The 18,501-nt window shown below is 45.8% G+C and overlaps 1 pseudogene; it reads left to right on the top strand.

The window, feature by feature from the left end:
- Positions 1–1,220: 1,220 nt before the first annotated feature.
- On the top strand, positions 1,221–2,095 carry LOC132566634 (uncharacterized protein K02A2.6-like; annotated as a pseudogene).
- The last annotated feature ends 16,406 nt before the right edge of the window (positions 2,096–18,501 follow it).

Here is an 18,501-nt window from a genome sequence, read left to right as displayed (position 1 = left end):
CGCAACCTGGGAAACTCCCATCGTGACTCCAGTCAAGCCCAGTGGGGAAGTGCGGATTTGTGCAGACTATAAGTGCACCCTCAACAAGGCTCTTCAGGCCCACGCATACCCTGTGCCTATCGTCAGCCACGTTTTAGCCACCCTAGCCGGCGCAAAATTTTTTGGCAAGTTGGACTTGGCCCAAGCTTACCAACAGCTGCCGGTGGATGAGGCCACGGCCAACGCCCAAACAATTGTGACCCACCGGGGGGCCTTTAGAGTAAAGCGGTTGCAATTTGGCGTGAGTGTGGCTCCGGGGTTGTTCCAGGAACTCATGGACTCTCTTTTAAAAGGACTTCCCGGAGTCACTCCATTCTTCGATGATGTGCTGATCGCGGCAGCCTCGCCTGAAGAATTCGCCGCCCGCCTTAGAGGAATCCTACAACGTTTTGAAACAGCCGGTCTCAAGGTCAAACGGGAGAAGTGCCTCCTGGGCGTGGATCGGGTGGAATTCCTGGGGTTCTCCATCAATGCCCAGGAGGTCCACCCCTCTGACGCCAAGCTGCATGCCATCAGAGATGCTCCAGCGCCCACCAACAAGCAAGAACTCCAGGCCTTCCTCGGCCTCCTAAACTTTTATCATGCTTTTCTCCCCCACAAGGCAGCGGTGGCCGAACCCCTGCACCGGCTTCTAGACAAGAACTGACCCTGGGCGTGGGGCCACCAGCACGCTAAAGCCTTCCAGGATATCAAGGGCCTCCTGATGTCCAACTCCGTCCTTGCCCATTTCGACGAGACCCTGCCCTTGGTCCTTGCATGCGACGCATCCTTTTATGGCATGGGGGCAGTTCTGGGCCACCAACTCCCTGATGGGACCGAAGTCCCTATCGCGTACTACTCGCGGACCCTCTCGTCGGCAGAGCGGAACTACGCCCAAATCGACAAAGAAGGGTTGGCAGTCGTGGCCGGCATCAAAATATTTCATGATTACATCTACGGCCGGCCCTTTACCCTCTATACAGACCACAAACCCCTCTTGGGGGCCTCTTTGCATCGGACCGGCAGACCCCTCAGGTGTTGTCCCCACGGGTCCTCCGTTGGTCCATTTTCTAGCCGGCTACACCTACACCCTAGTGCATCGCCCGGGCAAGGCAATGGGCCATGCTGACGCCCTGAGCCGCTTGCCCTTGCCTGACGTGGATCCTGATCCAGCCCCGGCTCATCAGATCCTACTGATGGACATGCTTCCGGACAGGCCATTGCTCACCCGCGACTTTGCTGCCCGCTCCGCTCGTGATCCAGTCCTCTCCCGTGTCTTGGACTGGGTGGGGAGGGGGTGGCCCAAGGGCTCGACTGGGCCGGAATTTACTCCGTTTGCAGCCCGAAAAGACGAACTATCCACCCACAAAGGCTGCCTACTATGGGGCAACAGAGTCATCATCCCCAAACCCTTGCAAGACCAAGTGCTGAGAGCCCTGCACGAGGCACACCCGGGCATAGTCCGCATGAAGGCTCTCGCACGGAGCTATGTCTGGTGGCCCGGCCTTGATGCAGAAATTGAGGCTTGGGTTAAAAGGTGCCCAACATGCCAGGTGTCAAGGCCTGACCCCCACGTGGCCCAGTGCAATCATGGGAATCCACCAAAACCCCCTGGTCAAGACTGCATATGGACTTTGCTGGCCCCTTCCATGGGCGGACTCTACTCATACTAGTGGATTCATACTCCAAGTGGTTGGAGGTGGTCCAGGTGCCCTCGCCATCGTCGCAGGCGACCATCACAGCTCTGAGGGCCATCTTTGCAACCCACGGGTTGCCGGAGACCATTGTCACCGACAACGGCATAGCATTCACGTCCGCAGTGTTCCAGGACTTCTTGGCCAGGAACCTCATCAGGCACATTCGCTCTGCCCCGTTTCATCCAGCCACCAATGGCCAGGCAGAGCGGATGGTGCGCATGGCAAAGGAGGCCTTGAACTGTCTGGGCCCCTCAGACTGGCCAAAAGACATGGCGTGTTTCCTAATGGCCTACCGGACCACACCCACTGCCTCCTCAGGTCGCAGTCCAGCCGAACTCCTCATGGGCCGCCGCATCACCACCCTGCTGGACAAGCTGCATCCTGACCGAGCCCCAGACAGGCGACCGGTGCCGGAACACCTTAAAGCCCCCAGAGGGTTCTACCCAGGTGAGACAGTGTGGGCACGGAACTATGCCACCACTGGCCCCGCCTGGCTCCCTGGAAAGGTGGACCACGTCACCGGACCGGTCTCCTATGCAGTGGCCTTGGAGGGTGGACATCTCCTGAGGCGACACATCGACCAACTCCAAGGTCGCCTGCCTGCCGGGGAGCCAAGGTCAGAGGCTCCAGATCCGGACAACGTAAGTCCCTGAGAGCCTGACACAGAACAGGGTTCCGTGGAGCTCGCTTCAGCCCAGCAGGAAAAGACCCCCGACCGCGCAGCTGAACCCAGGTCTCCCGAGGCCGCCGTCCCAGATGTCTCCAGCTCTGCAGCCACAGAACCACCAACCGAGTCAGAACGCCCAGTCCCCTTGGAGCTCCGACGCTCGACACGAGACCGCCGCCCTCCGGCATATCTCCAGGACTATGTCACCTGATAGCTGGAACTATGGGGGGAGGGGTGTTGTGTCCTAGGCTCAAATGGGAGAACTGTTACTTTTGGAGGGAACTGTTACTTTTGGAGGGAAGCTGAACAAGCCAAAGCTTGTACTCCACACCAGGGTTCCAGAGAAGGCCTAAGCGTGCCCAATCAGGGGAAGGATTGAAACATAAGTAGCCAATCAACATCTAGGTTCATACTGAACCCTGATAGGCCCTTAGGGCCCTGTAAATAGCCAATCCATGTAGATAGTTAATCAGAAGGGGGCAAGAATTGTATAAAAGAGCGGGAAGTTTGAATAGAGGTCAGTCTGTGTGTGTGTTCCTGAAGTAAAGCTTGCTGAAATCAGTCTCCGACTCTGGTCTCTTACTGCGCCGACCCCAGTACTTTACACAGTCATCATTTCCTTGTTCCCCAGCAGCTGCACTTCCACTAAATGAAACTGAACACACACAAAGAGACAAAATAAAAACCATTTTGCGAGCCCACACTTTTGCGGCAATTTACTCATGAGAGTTGTTGAATGTAGCCACCTGGTATTATTCAGCCACATTCTTCAGATTAACACTGGGAAGCAAAAGGTTCTAGTTTACTCTTTACCATCTATTTTACTGTGCAAACAACTTCTGAAATGAACGCAAAACAAATGGAGGAACTGGCCTCCTTCCTTTCTCACAGCTCCACAGACTCATCACAAAGACCCATGTCACTCTGCCTGCTAGCCCCACCCCCATACAGCTTCCTCTATCTGAGATTTAAAGGCACAGAAACCTTCAAAAATACAAGGAGTTTTGAAGCTTCTTCTAAGCCTTCTGAGGTGGAAAGACACATGGTGGCTGTTGGGGCAGGGCTTCCCCCTACTGGCCAGCTGGCAGGGAAGAGCCTGGAAAATTGGGGGATCCCCCACTGGGACCTGGGGACTGGCAAGTCTAGCTGATGCTATAAAGTTTGTTATGTGTTCCCTGATTCGTTATGATCATAAACAGAAGATAAAAGAAGAGCTAAAAATGGCAATGAAGCAGCAATATGTTAGGACTGCAAGTAGAAAAGAAAAATAAACCCTTTGAAATACCTGTATGGCATTGGGGGGGGGGGATGCTTTCAAGAGGCTTTTTACACTTTTCAAAAGCCCAAACTTTGGTGTCAAAAACTTAGCTTTGGGGAGGGGAGGGGGAACAGCAGAAAGCTAGTAAGCAATCACAGATGAGAGAACACAGAGCAGCAGCAGATGGAAGCAGAGAAACAGGACTGAAGAACATCATCTGTGTGCCTTATATTTTTGCATGAATGCCTGGGCAAGAGACACAGAACATCCCCCAGTTTCCAGAACTAATGAGCAGCCTTAAGGGAGGTTTGGAGAGAGATGTGATCTGACTTTTTTAACTCTACTCAAGCCAGCAGCCAAAAGAGAAGGAGGAGGTGAGGACAATCACCACAGTGGTTATTAGAATTGGAAGGGGGTATTCTGAAATAGAAGAGAAAAAGTGGTAGTGGAAAAAGATGTTCAGAAGCAAAGAGGGCCTAGGAAAAAATAGAATGACTGCTGTTAGTTTGCAGCAGTCCTTATGCTGCTGGCATTTGAGTTTTTTGCATTTCATTCAAAAGCCATTGGGCTAATGACATCTGTTGGACTTTCCAGGAGACGTGCTGTTCCAAAACAGAAGGAGTTTCCAGCCAAGTGCTACCATCAAAATATCACACATTCTGCTACTGTGTCATGTTCCTCTTAATCGTATTGATCTGTCCTGGTTTAAATGGGAGATACAGTTGTCACTCAGAGTTGTCAGAACTCTGCCACTTGTGTTTCCTTGAATTCCCTTCCCATCTGTCATTATTTCCAGAAACATCAGTTGTACTATAAACATTCTAGGTGAAGGAGATGCTATACCAGTCTATAGTCTTGATGGCTCCTGGGGCCTGGATCTAAATGGAAACAAAGCCCGGAAAGGTTGTTCCTTTGAGCTCAGTAGGCTGTGAAATGCAGCCTAATTTGCATTCAAAGTGTCTTCATGCTAAAGGTGCAGGGGTGCAAAATTCTAGCTTTAGAGAACAGCCAGTAAACATTTAGCAATCACAACAGTGGCTTATTCCACAGGGATTAGTAGGCACATATAATGCCTGTTAACAAACTTGTGAAAATGCAAGTTTAGTGCAGTGTAGTGGTTAAGAGTGTAGGACTAGTATCTGGGAGACCCAGGTTCAAAATCCCACTTGTGCCTTGGAAGCTTGCTGGGTGATTTCAGGGCAGTCACATACTGTTTTGAGGATAAAATGGAGGAGAGAAGAACAATGTTAGCTGCTTTGGGTCCCCACTAGGGAGAAAGGTGGGATATGAATGAATGACAATGAAATAAACTGAGCACCAAGAGCAACTGGTTCACCCTGTTTTCAAGAGAAGCATGCTGGGCAGAGTGCTGATTGATTGGCCATTGTGGCAATCACAAAGCACTTCCCCATATGTCTGTACAGAATAGTAGTTGGCTGGTCCTTATGGCACTCTCCCCTTCAGCCAGAACAATGCTTCAAGTTAAACAAAAAAGAGAGCGTTAAAAAGGTAAGGCATCAATTGAACATTGATATGGATAAATATGCTAAATATCTGGAGGAGAAAAAGCTAAAACGAGCCAAAAGCTATACCTGTCACAGAGCATGATGGAGGAATACAAATGTACCCTGAAGAGGCTACCAGGTATGTATCAGAAAAAGAGATGGTGGGCAGAAGCAGTATTCACCTAGAGCAGGAACGACCACATAATTCATGGAAGGAGGTAGGTCTTTCTTTATCCTAAGCCAGTGGTTGTCCATCTCTCCAGACCTGACAACCACTGAGCATGTGACAAAGATGTCAAATGACCCAGTCATGTGGCAGGAGAAGAGGAAACTAGAGTTATGGCCTTCCTAGTGTCCGGGCTTCATTTTGGGCAGGAGGTCACAGGAGCAGAGTCCCAGAAACTCTAAATTGTGTTGTGCTCTTTCTTTCTTAAACACCCTCCCCCCAATGCTTGCTTCTGAGTTCCATTGTTCAAACCCCGTGAGAATTTTGTTGAACTCTTAAGATTTGACAAATGTTTAAATATTTTTCCCCATCAAAAAATAAGAAAATAACCAAAACATATAAAGCAGACTGATGGAAATCTTTATCATGCCACTGTGGCCACATAGGAGAAAGTAATTTTTTAAAAAATGATGGGAGTAAGGTTTTATTATGACAATTATGATTCAAGTAGCATTTTAAGGTAGATGCTGAGCTGATGCTGAGCTTGTGATGTTAGGAGTGTGTGGCATATGCAAATGAGTTGTGCTAATGAGCTCTGGCACCTCTTTATCTACAAAATGACCCCTGCTAGTGTAAAAGCCAGGGCTGTAAACAACAGACTGAGACAGCTAGGCACTGGGAACACACTCAAGGAGGTGAGGAACAAGATGAGGTCAAAGTAATGGAGGAATCCTCTCCGCCAATGAGTGATCTTGCTGTTCCACTCTATGAAAAGAGATGTAGGAGGTCTTGTACCTGTCAAGCAATGTTTTATATTACCATAACTATCTATGTTTATCAGAATATAACTGCTATACTGTACCTGTTACTAACCATGAAAGAAAGCTAAGGCACATCAAAGTAGAAAAGTTAGCTGGCGCCTCCTCCCTGCGCCTCTCTCGCTTTTACTAACAAATGCAGGAATTCGCTCTTTGAAGATAAAGCCTCCAGGGACATTTTCCCAGGCCAAGCTTGGACCCAGGAAGTATAACCACAGGGAGATAAAAGAAAGTACTGTGTGAATTTTCACATATGAATGCAGGACTGTTTAGGAATTGTAGCTTTGTTGATAGAGGCTTTGATGTGCCATCTTTAAGTATGCACTCTGCTATTACTCTGTATCAGTTCCAGTTCTTGGCTCAATAGAAGCACATGGATTATCAATAAACCTATACTTTGTTTCAAATCAAGGACTAGTTACTTTGAGATCCGCTTGCTTGACAGTACCATTGCTTTCTAAGCATGCACACTAGCAACAGGTGCTTCCAAAAGGCAGCAAAAAAGATGGTGGCCCTAGGGCTGGGGTTCCCAACATGGTGCCCATGGGCATCATGGTGTCCATCAAGTGTTTTTAAAAAGTGGGTAGGGCCAGGTTAGGCTATTGACCATTGGAGATTGGATTGGCTGTGCAGATTTTTAAAAATATTGTTTTGGCAGCAGCTGCCACCACAAACACAATGATCTTAATGGTATGACTGAAGGTAAACTGGCAGCAATTTTGTGGCAAGCTCTGGCTCCTGCAGTAGCCATTTTGTGATAGGCATTCTGTGGCAACATACACCACACTGTCAGAATTTCAAAGGCGCCCACAGTCTCAAAAAGGTTGGGGACTCTTGCTCTAGAGGGGTCTGTGACTCTGTAATGGGGCAGCACAACTTACCTGAGGGTCCATGGAGCCCTAACTGAAGTTATCCCCTAGATTTTTCTTCCAAAGCAAACACACAAACACACAATGTACAAGAAGCCAGCATGCTTTCATGGTCTAATTATTGGCAGGATCATACCACCTGGGGGGCATTACAAGTACAATTATTGTCAGATTTACTATAATCATATATTGCTTTACCTTCCAGATCAAAGAACATCAAGGAAGGTTTGTTGCTGGCTCACATACTGAACCCCTCTAGGCAACAGAAACACATTTCAGATTTTTCACAGCCAGAGCAAAGAGTGTTGTTCACTGTTCCCTCATTCTTTAACGGATGAGTTGCTGCTCTGATAAGTCAGTTTCTCATTTTACCTGTCTAACAGGATATTGCTTTTTCTGTTCTCAAGCCCAATTCCTCATGGCCTGCAAGATGTATCAATCTTTTAAACGAGGGAGTACTTTTGTGCCTGATAATATGACTGTGACTATTTGCTAGCATACAATGCTTCTCAAAAGGAGGAACAACAGAAGCTTGATGTTAGATTAATTTCTTGATGTAGGTGGTATGAATAAACCTGTTTAAAATGCCACCACTTGTATGCATTTCAAATAGCACTGGAATAGGTCTCCACACATATGAATTTTTGTCTGAGGTTTAGACTCTGCTACAATTTGGACTAAGTCTTTGCTATTCTTTTCTCTGAATCCACCATTTCCTTAGAAATCAGGCCTCCAGAGAGTTCCTATCAGGCCTCCAAGCAACTGTCCATTGTCTGCTTCCTTCTCCCTCTCTTTTGCTTCCTTTTGCTTCACAGCTTGCCTTACCAAGCTTGCTCTATCGCACAGGAGCTACAGAGCAAAGTCTCTTATTTTCTCCATTTGCTGATCCTTGGGGAGGAAGTGGAGGGAGAGAAGGAAAGCTTGCTTTGCCAGGCTCTCTCAATCGCACAGCAGAGCTACTGAGCCAATCCTCTCTTCTTTCTATTGACTGAGGCTCCTCCCCCTCTTGGTCCCCTGGGGAAGGAAGGAAAGAGCCAGAGCTTCCTTTGCCTAGTTCCCTGGATCCCATGAGAGAGATACGAAGAAAGCACCTTTAAGACCAACAAGAGTTAATGTTTCAAGCATGTTTTATTTTATTTTTTTAAAAATCTTTCACTGTGTTTGTCTGTGTCCTTTATGAAGGGGATCTCTGCTACCTGCCATTGCATTTTATGACACACATGGCCTAGCCTGGCAAGGACTCATTTATTTCCGATTCAGCCCTCATAACAAATGAGTCTGACACCCCTGGCCTAGAGCATTCCTGACAAGTGTTTTTGCAGCTGCTGCTTTAAGACTGCCAGTGAAGGGGAGTTCATGTAAGACTTGCAAGTAACATTCAAACAGACTTCTCTATGTTAGATAAAACTTTATTCATGGTTTGCTACAAGCGATCTAATCCCTTCGGGACATTTGGCAGGAATGGCCGATGTAAAACAAGGCATCCTAAAGTACCTAATCCCCCCCATCTTCTAGTCAGAGTAATAAAACACTACTTTCACTTTTAAGAAAACAATACATTTCAAAGAAACAAGATGTTATCATGAGGGAAGGGGATGGATGACAGATGGGGGGGAGGCAACACAGGAGAGATTCCTGGTTTTCACAGTTCACACAGGGATGTGATTCATCTTGTCACCACTGCCCTTCCAAGACATAAGAGGACTCCAAATGGTCAAGTGATAAAGGAGGAAGGGGAGGTGAAAGGGAGGGGAAGGGACAAAGATAAGAAACAAAAGGAATCCCATATGCTTCAAGATAGACTGGGCTTCCCATTATGCCAGCACACATCATAGTCAACAACAGAAACCATAATCAATGGCAGAAACCTGAGAGGGATTCTGACAGCTCACCACCTCCCTAGGTAGCTGATTCCACTGTTGAACAACTCTTACTGTAAAAAAGTTTACCCTAATATTCAGCTGGAACCTTCCCACCCTTAAATGAAACCCTTTATTGAGTCCTCTCCTCTGCTGCCAATGATGATATTGTATTTATATCCTGCCCTATACTCTGAATCTCAGAGTGGTTATAATCTCCTTCCTTTACCTCCCCACCACCACCACCACAACAGACACTCTGTGAGGCAGGTGGAGCTAAGAGAGCTCTTACAGCAGTTGCCCTTAAAAGGACAACTCTTCCGAGAGTTATGGCTGACCCAAGGCATTCCAGCAGCTGCAAGTGGAGGAGTGGGGAGTCAAACCCGGTTCTCCCAGATAAGAGTCTGCATACTTAACCACTACACCAAACCGGCTCTCAGGAACAGCCCCCTGCCCTCCTCTAAGTGACAGTCCTTCAATTACTTAAAGAGAGCAATCATATCCCCCCTCTCATATCACCATCTCAAGTACAGCACAGATCCTTCCCATTCCTAAATGACCAGTTCTAATGTAGTGCTGGGCGCAATGGCCCAGGAATTTGCAACTCTTTGTCAATTTCACCTTTCTGGTGAAAGGGCTGGACCAGCCAATTTCAACCTGACTTCACCTAGGCTTCAGCAAGACTTTTGTTATGTTCATTGGATGCCTTTAAGATGCTCATCTCCCATTACATTTCACTCACACAAAATAGTGCTTTGTGGATTCCTGCTGCAACTTTGCCTTTTCATTTGCTCCAACACCACCTAGCCAATCACCAACAGCAAAGGCAATGTCACTTTTTACAATGCCATTATATTGTTCAGTTAAATGACATGGTGGGAAGGATTCCATCTGGTACACTGCCCAAAGGATAATCAAACAGCCTGAATTACATAATGCTATGACTCCTCTACAGTCCTATCAATGGGTCATTTTAAGAGTACAGAGGCCAAGCAGGTCTAACATATGAAAATAATAACTAGTCCAGCTGATAGCTGACAGTTCAAGTCCCTGATCATCAAGAATATGTAGGCACAATTCCTCCCTGTTCCTAACTAACCAGAGTTAGTTTATCTGCCATGGATGCTGCTTTGTAAAATAATTTGAAGAACCAGAGTTCTACCCAGGGCTTTTTTTTTCAGAAAAAAAACCCAGCAGGAACTCATTTGCATATTGGGCCACATCACCTGACATCACCATTGTTTCGCACAGGGTTTTTTTGCAGAAGCCCAATAGGAATATTTGCATATTAGGCCACACCCTCTGATGCCAAGCCAGCCTGAACTGTGTTCCTGTGCATTCCTGCTCAAAAAAAGCCCTGGTACCTAACGTGTTCTTTGATTGGAACAATTATTTCACCTAGTTAATACAATGTGAAATCTTTGCCTTTTAGATGCACTGCATTTGTATTTTGGCTTTTTCCTCCCCTTTGCAATGAACTGAGGCTTGAGTAGCTTTTGAGCTTATTGATGCATCACTCTCCTTGCTTCTGTGTAAGGAGAAAAGCACAGGGCTTAGGCTTCTGGGCAGTTAATAGTCAGCTGGCTCCCTTCCTGTGACACAAACTATATTAAAAATGGCATGAACAAGTAAGATGGATGGGGGGGAAAGGTGCCCCCTCCCTCGTTTGCCTAGGGCAGTGAAATTCCCAGGGCCTAGATGGGAAAGTTCTCTCCAAATCATATTGCCAGCTGTTTAATAATATAAGAAGTGAGAATCTTCCAGCTGTGCCTTTTTCAGCTTTGTAGCAAGCGATATTTTCATCAGTTCAGCAGGGGATTTCTCTGGCAATACTGCAGCAAGTTTGACAGAAATTATTATGTCTTGTTCAAGACTGAATGGCATGTTTAGGTAGCTTCCATTGAGTGATTTTCAATGCAGCCTTTAACCTATACAGATATTATTGGGCATGTAGAACTCCCTTCCCTCACTGCTGCTCCATAGCAAAAAAATAAATAAAAATTCAGCTGTCTATACCTGCTTTTTCTGTAAAAAAAATGCTGCCATCAAAATTTAAATACATATAATCATGCACAACATATAATTTTGCCAGTAAGTGAGGGCTTATCATTCATTTTCCCAGAACAGCTTGGAATCTCATCACCCCTGTCATAGGTTAAGTCCAGATTTCGGGTTTTGAAGTCATGATGCATTTATCAGTTGCTTAAGAGACCTAGATGGTCCCTGCTAGCCTGCTCCCATTAGGTCTCAGAAGTTAAGGAGGGTCAATCATGGAAGGAGACCTCCCAAGAATACCAAGATCTCTATGCAAAGGCAGACAATGGATAACCACCTATGTTTGTCTCTTACCTTGAAAATCCTGTGGGGTTGCTGGTTCCTCCAGCCTAAAGAGTCTCCTCCAAATCAAGTGGCCCTAGTGCTGGAAGAACTACTCAAGTTGGAGGAAGAGTCCAATGGCAACTTAAAACCCATTTTTCCCCCCAGGGTATAAGATTTCACGGCAAAAGATGATGGCTAAGTGGGTAGAACTAGAAATAGGGTTGATAGGAAGAGCTTGAGTGGAACTTTCAGCACCCCCACATGTGGAGTTATCAGAGACATCACTGCCTTTATAGAGAGTGGTGACTTGTAAAGCTACCTCATGAAATGAGCCTTGACTCACAATGGTTTACAGCCTGGAAAAATTTGTTGGGCTTTAAAGTGCTATTGGACATTAATTTTTGTTCTACTTGTAGTGCATTGAGATCTTCAAGCAAAGACCCTTAGTTTGAGAGCCTCCTTGCAGCTGCACTCAGACTGGCCACTCTTGCAGAGCCAGCCAATCAAGCAACCTCTATGGACTAACGCTCTAGTGAATGGGATTCCAAAGCACCTGATCTTTTATACCCCATATTGGCCCAAATTTTAGAGACCTAGATGATTTTAAGGTGCTTTTCTTGGTTGATATTTCTGATCTGGAAATAGCAGAATTAGTAGCAAAGTTTTTTTTTTATAGAGCTATGGTTACTCATCCTGATAAGTAGTGCTATGTATCAGGTTTTACTATGTTGCTACTTTGTTTTTAATTTGTAATCCTAATTTTATTCTGTATGGATTATGTATTCTTTTAATATGTAACCTGACCGACCCTCTATTTTATATTCTTATATATGCCAATAAAGGCTGTCTTGTGATGATTTGATTTGTATTTGGGGGAGTGTTAAGGAATTTCTTCATATCTGGGTGTGCGAAGACTTGAGAATCTGTTGACTGGAACATTATGAGATGAGACCACTGCTAAGTAGCTAAGTAGTAAATATATACCACAAGTCAGGAAAGGCACAAGTAGGTATAAAAAGAGCCTGCATGGTTAACAAACAAAGTAATGGAAGCTGTAAAAGTTAAGAAGGATTCCTTTAAGCAGTGGAAAGCTAGTCCAAGTGAGGTTAATAAAACGGAACACAGGCTGTGGCAAATCAAATGCAAGTCTGTGATCAGGCAAGCAAAAAGGGACTATGAGGAGCATATTGCAAACAAAACATAAAGGCCAACAATAAGAATTTCTACAAATATATTAGAGGCAGGAAACCAGCTAGGGAGGCAGTGCGGCCCTTGGATGACAAAGGGGTAAAAAGATTACTGAAGGAGGATGGGGAAATGGCTGAGAAGCTGAATGCATTTTTTGCCTCCGTCTTCACTCTGGAAGATGAGAAGTGTTTGCCCACTCCAGAACCGCTAATTTTGGGAGGGGTGTTGAAAGACCTGAGTCAGATTGAGGTGACGAGAGAGAAAGTCCTACAACTGATAGACAAATTAAAAACTGATAAGTCACCAGGCCCGGATGGCATACATGCAAGAGTTTTGGAAAAACACAAAGGCGAAATTGTGGATCTCCTGACAAAAATATGTAATCTTTCAGTGAAATCTGCCTCTGTTTCTGAGGACTGGAAGGTAGCAAATGTCACCCCCATCTTTAAAAAGGGTTCCAGTGAAGATCAGGGAAATTATAGGCCAGTCAATCTGACTTCAATAGTGAGAAAGTTGGTAGAAACCATTACCAAGGACAGAATGAGTAGGCACATGGATGAACAAAAGTTATTGAGGAAGACTCAGCATGGATTCTGTAAGGGAAGATCTTGTCTGACTAACCTGTTAGAGTTCTTTGAGGAGGTGAACAAACATGTGGACAAAGGGGACCCAATAGATGTTGTTTACCTTGACTTCCAGAGAGCTTTTGATAAAGTTCCTCATGAAAGGTGCCTTAGTAAGCTCAAGAGTCATGGAGTAAAAGGACAAGTCCTCTTGTGAATCAAAAACTGGCTAATTAATAGGAAACAGAGAGTGAGTATAAATGGGCAATTTTCTCAGTGAAAGATGGTAAGCAGTGGGATGCCGCACGGCTCAGTACTGGGTTCGATGCTTTTTAACTTGTTCATTAATGATTTGGAGTTGGGAGTAAGCAGTGAAGTGGCTAAGTTTGCAGATGACACTAAATTGTTCAGGGTGGTGAGAACCAGAGAGGATTGTGAGGCACTCCAAAGGGATCTATCGAGGCTGGGTGAGTGGGCATCAATGTGGCAGATCAGGTTCAATGTGGCCAAGTGCAAAGTAATGCACATTGGGGCCAAAAATCCTAGCTATAAATACAAGTTGATGGGGTGTGAACTGGTGGAAACTGACCAAGAGATCTTGGGGTCATGGTAGATAACTCACTGAAAATGTCAAGTCCGTGTGCGACTGCAATAAAAAAGGCCAATGCCATGCTGGCAGTTATTAGGAAGGGAAATGAAAACAAATCAGCCAGTATCGTAATACCTCTGTATAAATTGATGGTGTGGTCTCATTTGGAGTACTGTGTACAGTTCTGGTCACCGCACCTCAAAAAAGATGTAGCATTAGAAAAAGTGCAGAAAAGGGAAACTAGAATGATTAAAGGGTTGGAACACTTTATCTATGAAGAAAGGTTAAAACGCTTGAGGCTCTTTATCTTGGAGAAACATCAACTGAGGGGTGACATGATAGAGGTTTACAAGATTATGCATGGAATAGAAAAAGTAGAGAAAGAAATACTTTTCTCCCTTTCTCACAATATGAGAACTCGTGGACATTCAATTGGGTTAGAACTGATAAAAAGAAGTACTTCTTCCCCCAAAGGGAGATTAACACATGGAATTCACAGGAGGTGGTGCTGGCTACTAACATAGTCAGCTTCAAGAGGGGATTGGATAAGCATATGGGCCAGAGGTCCATCAGTGGCTATCAGCCACAGCCTATCATTGGAACTCTGTCTGGGGCAGTAATGCTCTGTATTCTTGGTGCTTGGGAGGCACAATGGGAGGGCTTCTAGTGCCCTTTCCCCACTGGCAGACCTCCTGATGGCACTTGGGAGTTTTTTGGCCACTGTGTGACACAGAGCATTGGACTGGATGGGCCATTGGCCTGATCCAACATGGCTTATGTTCTTATAGACCCTCAGAGAAAAGTGGCTAAGCTCAAATTGACTAAGGAAAGTAGGAAGCCAAACACTGAAGATAAAGTGGAATGATCAAGTGTTTTGATTGGAAGTCATAATCGCCTGATACTCTGGGTCAGAAACTATAATTGAACTATAGCATGAGAAATGGTAAACCAGCTGAGATTTTCATGGACTTTAGGCCAAAACTGTAATTTGCAATTGCTAGAAATGTAGACCACACTGTTTTGAGGCCTTCCTATCAAAATTAAAGTGTGTGCCACTTAACCCAGTTCTTTCGACTATTAGATAGTTGAAGCTAGCTTTTGTTTGTTTGTTTGTTCCATATGGTTTTAGAGTAATTTGGTAATATTTTTTCTTTATTAATATCACTTAAATAAACATACATTTTAATAACAACAGTCTGGTTCTTACGTTCCCCTGCCCTGGCGACCTACAGGGTTGGTCTATATTTCTTTGACAGGACACAGGTTTGCACCTAGTGGACCAGTTGATCCAGCTTTAGAGATCTCCTGGAGAAAATGGCTTCCCTGGAAGGTAGATAGGGTTGCCAGGTCCAACTCAAGAACTATCTGGGGACTGTGGGGGTGGAACCAGGAGACATTGGGGGTGGAGCTGAAAGCAAGGGTGTGGCAAGGTCAATTGAACTCCAAAGGAAATTCTGGCCATCACATTTAAAGGGAGCACACACTTTTTAAATGCCTTCCCTCCATTTGCAGTAATGGATAGGGGCACCTTCTTTGGGGGCTCAGAGAATTGGACCTCCTGGTCCAATCTTTTTGAAACTTGGGGGGGGGGAGGTGTTTTTAGGAGGGTTACTGGATGTTATGCTGAAAATTTTGTGCCTCTACCTCAAAAAGCAGCCTCCCAAGCCAGTCAGTTTCCATAGGATATAATGGAGTACCCAGCAGACATTCCCCCCCTGCTTTCTGATTACCCTGAAGTGGGGGGCCCCTCCAAACTGGGGGATCCCCTGCCGTACGAACTGGGGACTGGCAACCTTAAAGGTAGATTCTATGGGATTATATTCAACTGAAACCCCTCCTCTCTCAAACCCCACCCTCATCAGGCTCCACTCCCCAAACCTCCAGCTATTTCACAACCTAGACTTGGCAACCCTAGTTCCTGCAGCTGCACTGTGCTTTGATCAGGATCCTGCAAGGAATTATTCTCACTGCCTGGCTCTGGGATGGGGCTGTGTACAGGAAGTAAAGCACTTCACCTTTTGTAGGCCACAAGGTCCAGACTTTCTGCCATTATTGTTCCTGCAGGGTGAATGTGTCCCCTGCTGGATTATGGGCCAAGGTCTTGCCCCACAGACCCCAGTTACTAGTTTAATATCCTGGGCAGGGCTTTTTTTGTAGCAGGAACTCCTTTGCATATTAGGCCACATACCCCTGATGCAGCCAATCCTCCAAGAGCTACAGGGCTCTTAGTACAGGTCCTACTGTAAGCTCCAGGAGGCCTGGCTACATCAGGAGTGTGTGGCCTAATATGCAAATGAGTTCCTGCTAAAAAAAAAGCCTGTGGGAGGGCCTTCATTGCAATCTCAGGTAGGATGGCCTCTGTGGTGCTGGACCATTGTCAGCTTATGCCTTGGCCATGTCCAGCTCTTCCTGGTTCTACTAGTCCTCCTTGGCTGATAGCCTCTTCCTCTGGTAGTCTCTTCCTTCCTCTGAGAGCTCCAAGTCACTTGGGGCTGCCAAGAGCCTGGTCCGGGCGGGGATTCCCCTGCCTGGGAGGTTCCCAAGCCATCAGTCCATATTGGGTCGGTGGGGGGAATCTCCCCCTATGTCGCCGGCATGATGACATCACCCAGAAGTGATGTTATTGTGCCGGCAACGCTGTGTGGTGGCCACTCTAGGCATTTCCAGGAAAACTCTATGGTTTTCTCAGACACTCTAGCCATTTGGGAAGGAGAACTCTATGGTACAATAGGTACCATAGTGTTTTTTCCTCCCAAATGGCTGCAGCATCTGGGAAAACCATAAAGTTTTCCCAGAAACACCTAGAGCAATTGCGCACAGCATCGCTAATGCAATGACGTCACTTCCAGGACATCCCCCACCAGAGGATGCCAGGGACTTGGCAACCCTAAAGTCACTAAGCTCATCAGTGTGTGTGTGTGGGGGGGGGGTCACAATACAGATCAAGAGAGGTACATTTGTTACAGATGGAGGGGGAAATCAGCAAAAATTGTTTTTAAAAAACCCATTAACATGTGTGCCTTTCTACCCTTCCTTTGAAGCCACACCTTTGGACCTAGCCCCATATCTCTTGGGACTGTTTAATCAGTGCAGCCACATGACCTAATGCTGCCAAGACCATCCTTTCTGCGTTCCCAGCCATAGTAATTGGGAAAAGAAATGCCCAACATGATAATGTCCAGTTAAGCATCTGCTTTCTCTAAATGTTCTTAGGGAGGAAATGTGAATTGAATATTGCAACTCCCATGTTTCAAGGTGGTGTTGTCTGGCTCATATCAAAGCTCTTCTTTCAGGGTGGTGGGCAGTACCACATTCCCTTGCTTGTTTTAAATTCCCTATTGGTTAATTTGAGGCAAGTGATAGACTGAGGATTTTCTTCCTATATTGACTTCCCCCCATAATGCTAAACTTTTGCATCACATGCACCCCTCCCTTTGCAGCCAATTAGATGTGTTTTAATCTCATTTTAATTTCTAATTCCCTATATTTTATCTAGAGTTAATCACTTTGTGGAGATATATTTATTTTTACTGCGCTATTTTTTTCTGTCATAATGTGGTATGTAGCTAGGCTTCCCAACCCCCACCCCCGCCCTGGCAAGGGACCCCTGAATTTGCAGCCTCATCCCCCACTCTCCAAAAATACGGGGAGAGAGGCATCATGTTGTTGTAGAGCTCGTGATCCGTTTATAAAATGTGTGCCCCTTTAAGGCTGCGCAGGAAACAGGAAGGGCTTCATTGGAAAGGGTCAGTAACAGTTTCCATGGAGAATGGCCCCTCCCTTTCTTTTGCTTTCGTTTTCACAGCAAGTGAAATTCTGCAGGAAGAAGACCCAGTAAGTATTTGTGTGTGTGAGAGAGGGAGGGGGCAGGGGATTCCCTGGTTTGGAGGCCCTCCCCCCCTTTAGAAAGCGTAGGGGGGGGAGGGAAATGTCTACTGGGCACTCTATTATTCCCTATGGAGAACGATTCCCATAGGGAATAATAGGGAATTGATCTGTGAGTATTGGAGGCTCTGGGGGGGCTATTTTTTTCAGGTAGAGGCACCAAATTTTTAGTACAGCATCTAGTGCCTCTCCCCAAAATACCCCCCAAGTTTCAAAATGATTTGGACCAAAGGGTCCAATTCTATGAGCCCCAAAAAATGGTGCCCCTATCCTTAATTATTTCCTATGGAAGAAAGGCATTCAAAAAGGTGTGCTGTCCCTTTAAATGTTATGCTTGTCACATCCTTGTTCCTGGCTCCACCCCCAATGTCTCCTGGCTCCGCCCCCAAAGTCCCCAGATTTTTCTTTAATTGGACTTGGCAACCCTATATGTAGCCTCGTTTATGCTAATGATCTGAAGGGTTTCCAAATGCTTCGAATAATCTAGGTAAAATAAAACATGGTTTATACTATCTCCAATTAACATGTAATTATATGCAGGGGACATAACTAATCAAGTTACTTGAATTCTAACTGTATTGATGAGCTTTCCATCTGCATTGCTGATGGAATGTTCATCCAAGCCTGGAATGACATCATGGTTGTGCACCATGTTGAGTCCATGGAAATTAGACCAGGTTAGAGGACACATGGGGTTGGATCCAACCAGCTTTTCCACTGCCTTTGACCATCGAAAAGCTATGCTGGGGATCATGGACTTGCACGAACAAAAGGCATGTTGGATTGGGGCTATAATAAGAAGGGGAACTGAGTCATATTGACTGAGGTAGCTGGCTCTATGCAGTCCAGTGTTTTAGAATTCAGTTATCAGGCAAATGGGGACCCAGTTTGGGTAGGAACCACAATATGAGGGCAGGTAGAAGGTGAAGCCCAACATACTATTTACCTGATTTAAAATGGCTCTGGGGAACCCATTGGGGCAGACACCTATATCTGTATTTAAATGTGACCCTAATGTAGCAAACTAAGCCTTCCTCGGTGGTCTCCCATCCAAATACTGACTCTGCTTAGCTTCTAAGATCTGATGTGATCAGGCTATA

The sequence above is a fragment of the Heteronotia binoei genome, chromosome 1, assembly GCF_032191835.1.
Source record: "Heteronotia binoei isolate CCM8104 ecotype False Entrance Well chromosome 1, APGP_CSIRO_Hbin_v1, whole genome shotgun sequence".
NCBI lineage: Eukaryota > Metazoa > Chordata > Lepidosauria > Squamata > Gekkonidae > Heteronotia > Heteronotia binoei.
Note: the sequence above shows the minus strand (reverse complement) of the source record. Positions and strands in the feature narration are given on the sequence as shown.